General features: G+C 41.0%; 1 long non-coding RNA gene across 1 annotated transcript; it reads right to left on the bottom strand.

Annotated features, from left to right (window-relative positions):
- Positions 1 to 11033: 11033 nt before the first annotated feature.
- Positions 11034 to 11900, bottom strand: LOC147624812 (uncharacterized). The gene is made up of 3 exons (XR_015269016.1): positions 11328 to 11900; positions 11177 to 11260; positions 11034 to 11080 (listed from the first exon to the last, which is right to left on the bottom strand). It is a non-coding gene; the product is annotated as an uncharacterized LOC147624812 (long non-coding RNA).
- Between the last annotated feature and the right edge of the window lie 211 nt (positions 11901 to 12111).

Here is a 12111-nt window from a genome sequence, read left to right as displayed (position 1 = left end):
CACGGACCACCACACTTTTGTGGTGATGAATTTTGGACGTGAGCCAGTTTCATATCATTGCATCCTTGGCAGACCCTTTATGCGAGAATCCAAGATGATCCATGATTGCGATATTGACCACATCTACATTTGGAGGAGAAAATATTTTACCTTCTACGCACGTGGAAAGTACACCCCATGAGTGGCAGACCATTTGTAGAGGACTCGGTCACAACTACATGAACTATTGAAGTTCATCTATGCCGGACATGCCATAAACATTGGAAGATGAAAGGGAGGGTCAGGATTGCGCACCACTTCCAAAGTCAGAAGACTCTGAGAACTAGATGCATATCCTCACTACCCTCGACCTCTTGCCTAGAAAAACTGGTATAAGATTTGTCACAGCGCGTAGCAATCCCTTGTTTCAAGGATCACATGCCCCTGAACCCCATTGTGTCCTTACAAAACCATTTGAAAATGGGGGCATAGCCTTCGTATGACCCATCAGCCCAGCAGAGCCAAATACACTCGAGCCAAATATATAATTGCTGCCTCCATGGATTACTGCACCAAGTGGATAGAAGCTCGTGCAACCGGCAAAGTGTATGCTGGATCGATGGCTAAATTTCTCTATGAGTCTGTAATCACATGCTTTGGTTGTCCTCTCGAGCTAATTAGCGACAATGTAACGCATTTCATCAACAATGAGGTAATCAAATTCCTCTTGCAAGAGTTCCTTGTCACCCATAGGAAGTTCTCCCATTAATATCCTCAAGCGAATGGCCAAGCCAAAAGCACAAACAAAACCCTATGTGCCATTCTCACCAAAATAGTGGAAGCCAACTGCAAAACGATTGGGAACAGAAGTTGCCAGTTGCACTTTGGGCCTATAGAACTTTGTACAAAGCAACAATACAAAGCAGCAAACCAATGCTACCCCTTTTAGTTTAACCTACGATATTGAAGCAATCATGGCCATGGAGTTCTTAGTCCCAAGTCTACGTGCCACGGTGCACAAAAAACTCACTGAAAATTCCTTAAGTTGTCACCTATTTGAACTTGGAAAGCTTGATGAAACCCGCCTCTTTGTAGTCTACAGCATGATTGTAGAGAAGCTTAGGCGTAAACAATGGTTTGATGATTAGCTCAAGGATAAATAGATGAATTAGGGTGACATGGTCCTATTATTCAACACCAAAATGCATAAGAAAAATCTCAAGCTCAGGGGCTTAGGACCTTTCCTAGTCTCTAAGATCACACCACAAGGCGATGTGCACATTGAACTTGATGCTGTTGAGATGGCTAGTTACTTCAATGGTAGCAAACTTAAACACTACTATGGACCTCTCATCGAGGCCACACCTTGACAGCCATCCATGATAAAAAAACAACAAAAAAAGACCATGAGGATATGAAAAAAACTGTGCAAGAAGAGGCCAAAGTAAGGCAAGCCAAGCTAAAGCAAAATCATATCACGGTCAACATGGCCCAAGTAGTTGACTTAGAAGAGATGGTTACAATTTATTGTCTTATGAAACATGGTGTTCCCTTGGGGAACCCACATGGAAAGAAACACCTATGGTTGTCACCACGGTTGCCTCATAGCATATTCATTGCATATTGGCACAGTCAATTTTGTTCCACATTGGAAATAATTCCTTGGAAGGGAAGTTTTATGAGATTCCTACAAGAACTATGCATGAAATACCCTCCTCGGTAGGGGATGGATGGGTCATAACAGATGCAACATCGACTAGGATGCACGGATGGCCACCCTACAATTGGCTTTTGGCCATGTTACTGTTGTAATGACAGATGAAGAGCTAGTTCCCGTTACTTCCCCATGCCAAGAACTCCCACTTACACCACCCACAAGTACCTCAACGCCTCACCCTTATCACTCCGTTCCCCCAAAAAAGAGGCCACTCAACATGCCATCCATATCAATGCCTCTCGCACCCACACCACCACCACGCACAGTGGCAACGTGCTCTCACATGGCCAAATCACAAGAAGCTGCCCTACCACATTACACTAACCAAACTAACACTGCTAACTATACTAACAAATCTTCATCACAAGGTTTGATATCTCCCCACTGGTGCCCAAGAAACTTCTTTGCACGACAAGGCTACTTTGAGGGAGCATATCCATTGTGGATTCCCAAAAGTTCCCACCATCCCCATCACCAAAAGGCATCCAAAGTTTCTCATCCCCAGTATAGTCCCCCCATTCACCAACCTCAAGCCTACAAGAGGGTACAAGATCGACTCAAACCTACACGCTCTCCTAGGCATTCTAAAACTCTACCAAACCCTAAACCCATGCACTCAACCCTTCGGTGGATCCCAAAATCTCTCCTCCACACCCAACATTACTATGAAGGAAATCATACCATATGGATCCCCAGACCTCTCCAACCTAAGCTCCTACCTCGTGTCACACCACAATCACCTACCCTTCAATGGATACCCAAGGCAACATCTGTATAGCAGTCAAGATTACTCAAGACAAAGGGAAGGAAAAAGTCCTATGTGACATAGTCACCCCCAAGCTACCGCTGACAAACTTCCTTACAAATATACCTTCAACGTTAGCAATTCCTCCACCTATCATTCAGATGCTCGATAGCACCACAAACTCCCTCTTCCCTAGCTGCTCCCTTGCCACCCACATCCGAATGTGCCACCCCCTACTTTGCCACCATTACCTAATTGGCATAACCTCCTTTCTTTGGCAAACTGGGCACACAGTTAGTAGTACAAAACCTACAAATGGGGTGATGGCGGCATAGCCTCTGTGTACAAAACCTGTTACAAAGTGCACACCCAAAAAAAAAAACTTGTCATGGCCATTCCTTTCTAAGAATTCTAACTGCCACGGTCATTCCTCCCTCAACCATAGCCTGCGGGGCCGTTCCAAGTTTTGCACAGCCGTTCCATTCTCTCAAAGTCTAACTTCCCAGTTTGGAACAGCGATTCCCTCTACCGCACAATGCCATGTCCGTGTGCCGACTCCCTGTTCAAAAGCCCCCGGCCATTCCAACCAGTCCCGCAAGCCCACGACCATTTTCTCAGCTTACCCCCACGGTCATTCAATCCTCTTGCCATGCCCGTTCACTCACAGTTTCAGTTGCCACTCCCGTATGCTTACAGTCGCATGCCCATTCCCTGAACTTGCCACGGCCATGTCTTCTTCACAGGGTTATAAATACGCCCCCCTCCTTCCATTTCCTCACTTTTCACTCTCAGTCTAGTCAAACTCTTGCAAATGTTTTCCCAAAGCCCTTACTCTCACAACCAGCATTCAGGAAGTCAGAAGCTTTAGACTCCTCCCCTGGAGGTGCTCCACCATACTTCCCTGCTAAGAGGAGAAAGAGACCTACAGCAGCGGGGCCGCTTCAAGGAGTACATGAAGAACCCCACCCAGCTCTCCCACCTGGGCGAAGCTTTGATAAAGCAAGTCAATGGACACACTATCCATTCCTCGATGAATCATCGTAAAGTTGAGCACAAGGTCCTTTACTACACCGGTCCCTACTATGGAGCTGTCATAGTAGCTGAGCCAGCAATGGTACATAAATTGGAGCAGCATCTTGGATTGGTCCGACTACCCACCCTGGACCCTTGGGGACCAGAGACTTGTATAATGCCTTATACTTCACTAAATCTTATGATGGAAATCAGCACACAAGTGTTATCTTGGATATCGAGGGCCAGAGGCATCCAGTCTAGCTTAGCATAGGGCTTATGCGAGAGGCACTTGCACTCCCACATATGGAGCAACCATATGTACACCTAGTCAACAAACACCATATTAGAGAATTTGGAAAAATCCCAATTTCCATTTTTCAAGATTGTAAAAAGGGGACCATGGTGAACCTTTTCAAGCTTTTGTCAAAACCCCCACGTGACATATCATTGGAAAGAGCTTAAAGAGTAGGTTCTGAATGCACATTCTCTGACAACTTTCAAGTTTGTATGCTTAAGATACGCCAAAGAGTAGATTGAAAAGAAAATTTCCAGTCTTGGGATTTTTCCAAATTCTCCAATATGGTAATAATGCCCTTAAGCTCACTCGTGGCATGTACAAGGCCAATGCTAACAAAGATGGAGTTGAGTGGGGCAACATTGCCTAGGATGACCTTGTGATGCATTAGGAAAAAAGGGAGCTCATTTTGGGGCCCTGTAAGAAATTCGCTATTTTCTCATTTATTTGTCTCCCAAAAGACATGAAAAATAGTAAAATACGGAAACGTGGTTCAATACTGTCAGTAAGGACTACACATCTGTCACTTTAAAAAAGAATAAGATAATATTTTACATAACTAACAAGATATTGCATTAAATACATTCTTAGATTTCTTTGTTTCCCGTAGATTTCGCATCTCTTTTGACGACGTGTTTAAGCCTCTCATAAAGAGTCCATCACTCAACTTGGTGATTGCTTGTTTTTTTGAATATTTGGATAGATACCGCCACACTTCAACAATTCAAGTTACAAAAAGCATATGAGATTAACTGGCAAAGATGCAACCTCAGAAGCTCAAGGAATGGCCGACACGCTAGTGAAGAACAATCTCAGAAGAAGCGATTCCACCATCTTCATATTGACTTAGAGGAACAATATGCTCCAGCACAGAAACGAAAGGGTGCACTGTTGAATGCTCAGCACAACGGGAAAACATGAGAAGAGAAGGCTTGCAACACATTGACTTATGGTGCGATGGTGGCATATATCCAAAATGTCCAGTGAAAGACTCTACACCTCCGTTTGTCAATCCAACTACACTACTAAGGTTCGTGGTGGGCGATGGACAAAATGGACTTCATGGTTATATTTTGGCACAGTCTGCCTTGGCAGAAACGTATAAAACATTGTATGTACAAGAAAGGGTGGCCAAAATACAGGAGATAGCCATTCGTGTAAACTTGGAAATGCAGTTGCAGAATGAAATAGAAGAGCATTCGAAGACTAAGAAAGAGTTGACAAGAGCAAGAAGAAAGAGGACAGTACTAGGAGACAGAAATCGAAGTAGGAAAATAAAAAAACATTGCAAATTTGAAGGCTGGCACTGGTGGATGCAAGCGAAGAAACCAGCAAAGCAAGGTTAATTTGAATATTTTTCTTTTGTATTATCAAAAGCGCTTTCAAATGAATATGTCTATTTCTTCCATTCATACAACACACAAGAACTGAGGTATTCAATCATATAGCCATCATTGTGTTGTTACTGTAGGAAACTATTGGAGCTTGCAAAAGGAAACATGGATCCCAATCTTCTTCCTGTAAAGCAAATGAAAGGATTACTTTCTACTGGTGTTGCAAAAGGTTTGATTGAGGGAAAAAAGTTCAAAACAATCAAACGCAATGTTGTAGAGAACTTTATATCCAATAATAAAGTTGATGCCAATACAATTCAAGAGGCTCTTGATGTTAGTGGAGTTAGCCGGAAAGGATATAGTTCTATTTTCAATGCAATATCCTCAAATTTAAAAGATCAAAGGATTAAACGTGTTTTACTACCAAACCCAGCAACTGTGTGGAAGTTAAGAGGCCTTTTGAATGAAAATATAGATGATTATATTGGACAATATATCCATATAGAAGACATCTATCATGGTGGCAAGGGAAGCACTGTGTATTCGATAAAGTTTCTGATGTCTGGTATTATTTGTATAAATATGCTATTGCTTTTCAAATTATTGCTCTCCCTTGTGAATTACTTGTTTCCATTTCAGTAAGTATTTATTTATCTTTAATGATGTCTTCTAGCAAAAGACTAAATGGACATTGGAAATCATCAATACAGGTGAGTCTCTAAATTAAGTAGTATTGATTGAATCTATTGATGCTTGCTAATAGGGCCCTTGCCCCTAAAGGGGACCCCTCAATTGCCATATTAGCAAACATCAATAGAACCATGAGCTTGCTGACCCATTGATAGATCACATGTAAACATAACACCAAAGCATTGATTGGGTCTCAAAACACACCAAGGTTTATAAACTGCTATAATTGTATACTTGTCCATTTATGATTTACAAATATCTTTGAATTCCTCCATTGCATATGTCTGCCTGCTGCGCTAGAATTATCTAAAATTTGTCTTCTTCTTTGCTTCTAGGCTAGAATGAAAGCAAGCTTGACTTTGGAGCTGGCAACTTTTCTTTTAACATGAAGCCTCTGTAGTATGCCGCCTCGGTAAAACCATTGGAAGACTTCTTTCATACTGTTTGCCTTATGACTCCCTCCGTAGTGTTGTGTATGTCTGAAAAACGCATTACGTGCCATATAGTGTAATTTTTCCATGCCTTGGGTGCACCAAATTGCAGGGCATCCATACTTTTTGACAAAATAGGGAAGGTGGTTGTGGATAATATGCTGTTTTCACAAAGACAGAACAACGCATAGTTAGTGAACAAAGAAAAGAGGAACAAGCATTTAAAAAAAAGAAAGAGAGAACCCTACCATGTAGTGAGTTATGCTGCAGGCTGTCCACGCGTCTTTCATGGACTTTCTGAAATGTTTAACTGCCTCTTCAAAGTTTTGGCAATCACTCTTCTTCCATGCCACATTGTCACAAAACATGAATAGTTGATCAAGAGACCTCCACACCTCTGCTTTCACGTTTCGTGCTTCCCCATCTGCCTCATGATCTTTGATCGCATTATGGACTTGCTTCCATAATCCATAATTAATCCTTGAAACTCTTCTTGACATAATCCATAAAGACATATGGCAGGTGATCTGAAAACCTGAGCTGATTTTTTACAGTAAAGACAAGGAGACTTTGAGTTGCCTCCTTTACTTATGTTATACATGCACTTAAGGGTTTTCAGATCACTTGCCATATGCCACTCCACTTGAAAGTCACCTTTGCCTGCAACATGGAGATGCTCTCCTTGCACTTGTCTTTTGAATATTGTTGGTATTTCTGTGTGGATAAACACCCAGTTTAGTGTTTCATGGTCTTATGTCTTTACCTGTGATTACAAAACCAAAATGTTAGCATACCTCAACGGAGCCTAACCACCATATGTGTTTTTCAGATTGCACACACTGAAATACTTTGAACTCACTTCAGTCAATGATGTATCAAGTGCTCGATTCATTAATGTAATAGTAACCCTTTTCATTTTTTTCTCCTTTACCAGCTCGCACTCGTCCAATTTGATAACAAATATCAAAATGCCTTTCCACTCTTCAAATGTTAAACCATAAAACTCGAGTATCTTTGACTGCAAGACAACTTAGTATTCAGCATCATGAAAGGTGTGCAAAGGGTCACATGACCACCTCACACCCAAATCCAGGTCAGGAAGGTGTCAATTTTGAGAAACTACTAATTAGGAAAAAAGGAAGCTCATTTTGGGGCCTTTTAGAAGAGAGAGAAAATAGGCTCTCAACCAATCAGGAGTGGGCCAACGTTATGTTGAAAATTCAACAAAAGAAGATGAAAATAAGAAAAAGAAATAGTACTGTATGTTCGTAGAAGCGTGTCACATTAATAAGGTGATCCAATTTGAATCTTTAAAAAAATTATTTTCTGTGCAGAATTTGGTGATTCTGACATCGCAGACGCGTCCGGAACGGCCCAAAATCCCAAAAACGGCACTGGAAACGCTGGAATCGGACATCCGGAGGCCCGGAAACGGCCAAAAAAGGCCCCAAAAGTGGATTTGCAGAAAAACGCGATTTGGTACCTTCTTCCCGGGCCAAAAAAGGCCCCAAAAGTGGATTTGCAGAAAAACGCGATTTGGTACCTTCTTCCCGGGAAGAAGGTACCAAATCGCGTTTTTCTGCAAATCCACTTTTGGGGCCTTTTTTGGCCGTTTCCGGGCCTCCGGATGTCCGATTCCAGCGTTTCCAGTGCCGTTTTTGGGGTTTTGGGCCGTTCCGGACGCGTCTGCGGTGTCAGAATCACCAAATTCTGCACAGAAAAGTATTTCTCTTATATGAATATTGAATGTAAAGCATGTGAAAGAGCGGCATAAAAACTAAAATTAGCAAGAAAATGCGATACGGGTTCTTAGGGAAAAGCAAAACAGTCTCTACGCGTTTTCATGCTAATTCCTCTATTAACATAAATGCAGCTTGATATATTATTTCTCAACAAAATTCATGACATTAAGGTGACAATTTTGTCAAACTGCACTAAGACAAAAAATTAGCAACAAAACGCGATTTGGGATCTTTAGGAAAACTAAAACTCTCTCTACGCATTTTCATGCAAATTTTCCAAAAGAAGAAATAGGGACATTTGAATAACCCTCCAGACATTCTCTTGTGTCCTAGCAAACACCAGGTCATTGGATCATGCATCATGCAGGGAATTCATGTGTAGATGAGTGAGTCGATCTTTGCAGGAAGGGACTGTCAAGAAATTTAACTTGGTTAAGAGAACATAGATCTAGAACAGCATGCATAGATATAGAATAACATTGAAAAACCTACAACTCTGACCTGTTTTCTTCTTCTCCATGCTTTCGGAGCTGTCTTGCTGACCCTCGTGCATAGTGGGAAGGATGAGGATGGATGATGAGGAGGAGAAAGAAAGTATGCAGGGAAGTGTGGGCTGAGCAGGGAAGAGTGAGGCGCAGGAGGGAATCCAAGAAGCATTTATAAATGGCACAAATTCCAAGGCAGTAAGGGTCACATCCAGACATGTCAGAATTCAATTTCCTAGGGTGCGTGGGTCCCACCCACAGAGTGAGATACGACTTTTACCCCCCACCACGTGTGGTATTTATTAGAGTGTCTCCCTTCCTACTCTCCGTCATCAGCATCCTCTTCATCACAGAGTACACTCAGATTACAGAGGCATCACTGAGACTACAGAGGCACCACTAAGACCACAGAGAAGCATTACTCAGACTACAGAGGCAGCACCTTCATCGTCTAGCACATCCAGAGATAGCCTGCAGGTTAGTACAACTCAAACTTTCTTGTCCTGCATACTTTTAACTATTCAAACAAGTTTCTGTCTGAATGGGGAATAGCCAAAATCTGCGTCATTGAAATGGCCTCGTTTTTCCATACACTTACAAACACAAACCATTAGGAAAGCCCAAAGTTCCTTTTTGTAGGCATGCAAGACACCCTTTACATATTTTTTACAACATGATCAAGTAGAAGATCTCAAGAATAGGGCTGAGGGGTTGCCCTTTTGGTTATTTCCTGCTCATCATACAAATTTGCATGAAAACGCGAGGACTGGTGTTTGCTCTTCCTTGAGTGTCATAATCGCGTTTTCATGCAAATCTGCATTTTGGCCTTTTCCTTGATGTAGGCATGAAATAAACCCTCTTCATAATTTGCAACACCATCCTCAGGTATAAAATCTCAAGATTTGCATGTAAATGCGAGGGAGAGTGTTTGATGTTTTTGAAGTAGCATAATTGCGTTTTCAATCAAATGTCTGTATGAAATTTTTTTGTGTCACTTTGGGGACTTTTTTGATGCATTCCAAAGGGTGCAATTGGCCTGTGATGCCATGCCAATAGATCCAGATTGCTGCAAAGGTCCTAAATTTAGGGAAGTTTTAAATTTGCATGAAAACGCGAGGAGAGGCCGTTTAGATTTCCATACTGCCCATATCGCGTTTTCATGCAAATAACTGCTAGATTGCTAGATTCTCTTGACCATTGCCCCCCAAATGTGAATCTTTTAGATTCAATTGAACCAGCAGTTTTAGAGGTAGAAATCTTTTCCTTATAAGGATCCTTATTTCAGTTTTATTTTTGATTTGTTTCAATCTTTAATTTCTAACCTATCTTTTCAAATTTTCAGGCTCCACAACAAGTTGATCCAAATAGTTGTGGCTAGAGACTATTGATCCATGCTAAGTACGTGCTTGCAAGCTACTTTGAGCTTCATCAGCCAGATATTGTAAGAAGCTTATTCCTCTTTGAGCTTAAATATAATTTATAGTGGCACAAAGTAGTTAGAAGTATATGTAAATGCTCATGTCTTTTATTGCAGATGAGGAAAGACAGCTTTGGCTTTGACTATGTGTATAGTTTTAGAGGAGACACAATTTTGAAGCTCTTGAACCATCCCTCCTCCAAACCAGCTGTGCAAGATACATTTGAGGTTGGTGAGAGTTCTAAAGACCATGGTGGTGTCATTCATCTAGATGCAGATGATTTGGAGGAGAAGACACAAGGACATGGAGATGTAGGTATCCCACCAAATTTTGTAAAGGAAAAGGTGGAGGAGCAGCAAACAAAAGTTGAAGAGGCAGCTCTGCTGGTCAGGAACAAGATGAGGAGGACAAACAACCAAGTGGACTTGGAGTGGAGAGCTTCCAGATCCCAGGCCTTGAGACCTCGGGGCTCCAAAATCTTAGTGGGGATATTGACCAAGGACAACCTGATGATCATTTGGGATGATTTGGAATGATTATTTGTATAACATTCTTTTAATCTAGTGATGCTTATATGATTTGGGATGACTATGTATAAAATTAAAATGGAAGATGCTTTGCAAATGAATCCCTCTATCTCCATAGACTTGTCATGATATTTATAAATAGATTTAAATGTATGAAAAGAGAGAGAGAGAGAGAGAGAGAGAGAGAGAGAGAGAGAGAGAGAGAGAGAGAGAGAGAGAGAGAAAGCATGTAGTAATTTGGTTTAAAATTGATCAATATATTAACAATGTCATTGTAAATCTTAACAAGTGGAGATCCTAACCAAGAGCAGCTACAAGATCATTTGGGATGATTATATGTATGGACTTCTTTGAATCTAGTAATCTATTAATCAAATGAAAGATGTTTTGCAACTGATACCCTCTATCTCCATAGACTTGACATGATATTTATAAATGTACGAAGAGAGAGAGACACTTTGAAAGCATGTAGACATTTGGAATAAAATTGATCACTTTATTAACAATGTCATTGTACAGATCCCAGCCGAGGACCAAAAGGTCATTGACTCTTTCCTGTACTCGCTCTTCATTCGAGCTTACAAAGAATGTTGAGCAGTCCAATGTGTCTGACTGTCACAAAAAAAAAAGCATTTGTAGACTCAATGCAAGAGATTTCCCTCGCAGGATCGTCCACATCATCAATTGTTGTCTCCATAGCAACCTAGAGAGAAAGGGTTGATAAGGTTTGAGAATCAATATATTATTTGACTTTCATAGCAGTGTAGAAAAACTGAACAAAATATATGTTCTTTAGTACCTCCAATGATCAATTTAGCTGGATGTCAATAATCCCATCGGGGATATCTCCGCATTGAATTATACTTTCCCTCCTTTGAAGAACCTGTTAAGATGGTTGTTAAAAAATCACTAGAGTTGATTAATGAATTAAATAAACACAGTAAGTTTACCTTCTTGTTGTTGAGCACGAATGCAAATCCTGCTGAAATTGTTCTGTTTGCCTCCATATGAATGTCGTGCCGCAATTGAGCAAGTGTACATTTCTGTCTGACTGATATAAAACTCACCAAGTTTCCATTCTCATTCACAGTAATGTCAATTGATACATTGTCAGGGAGCAAACCCCGTTTAGGTCTTGATCTAACAGAACAAGTTTATTTTCAATCATGGCAACAGGGCTAAGGTAAAAGTTAAGAAAACACCTAGATATTTGTGGCTTTTTGGGTTGTCCTCACCACTACCTCCTTCCAAGCCTGTCGAGAACACAATCCAATCTAAATTCCGAGCATTAAAAAAATCAAAAGCAGGCTTCTTCCAAACCTGTCGAATACAATCCAATCTAAAACCTGAGCATCAGAAAAATCAAAAGCAGGTACCTTTTACAAAACAATACAATTTAAAATGGAAGCGCTTATAAAATGAAAGTGCTCATCTTGGCGAAGCAAAGTGCTCATTTCGTATAAGGATATGCAGCAGTTGCACTATCGTGTCGGCACTCAAAGTATACAGGCGAGTGGATCTGATTCAAAGATTGAACATTGAAAATAATTAAAAATCGTATAGATAAAAATAAAGAAATACAAGCATGAGAATCATTTTGACAAAGAACGCAAACTTTTGTCCTTGAATGTTTCAAATTGGAGGGCTAGCCATGCCTCTAGGTGCAAGATGAAGGTTGGAAGAGAGCAGGTGAGAGAGAGAAGGAAGGGCGCCGGAAGACTAGTTTGGGAGGGG

The sequence above is a fragment of the Cibotium barometz genome, chromosome 24 (genome assembly GCF_041138505.1).
Source record: "Cibotium barometz isolate CiBa-2024 chromosome 24, ASM4113850v1, whole genome shotgun sequence".
Classification (NCBI taxonomy): domain Eukaryota; kingdom Viridiplantae; phylum Streptophyta; class Polypodiopsida; order Cyatheales; family Cibotiaceae; genus Cibotium; species Cibotium barometz.
This window is presented reverse-complemented; position numbering and strand designations above follow the sequence as displayed.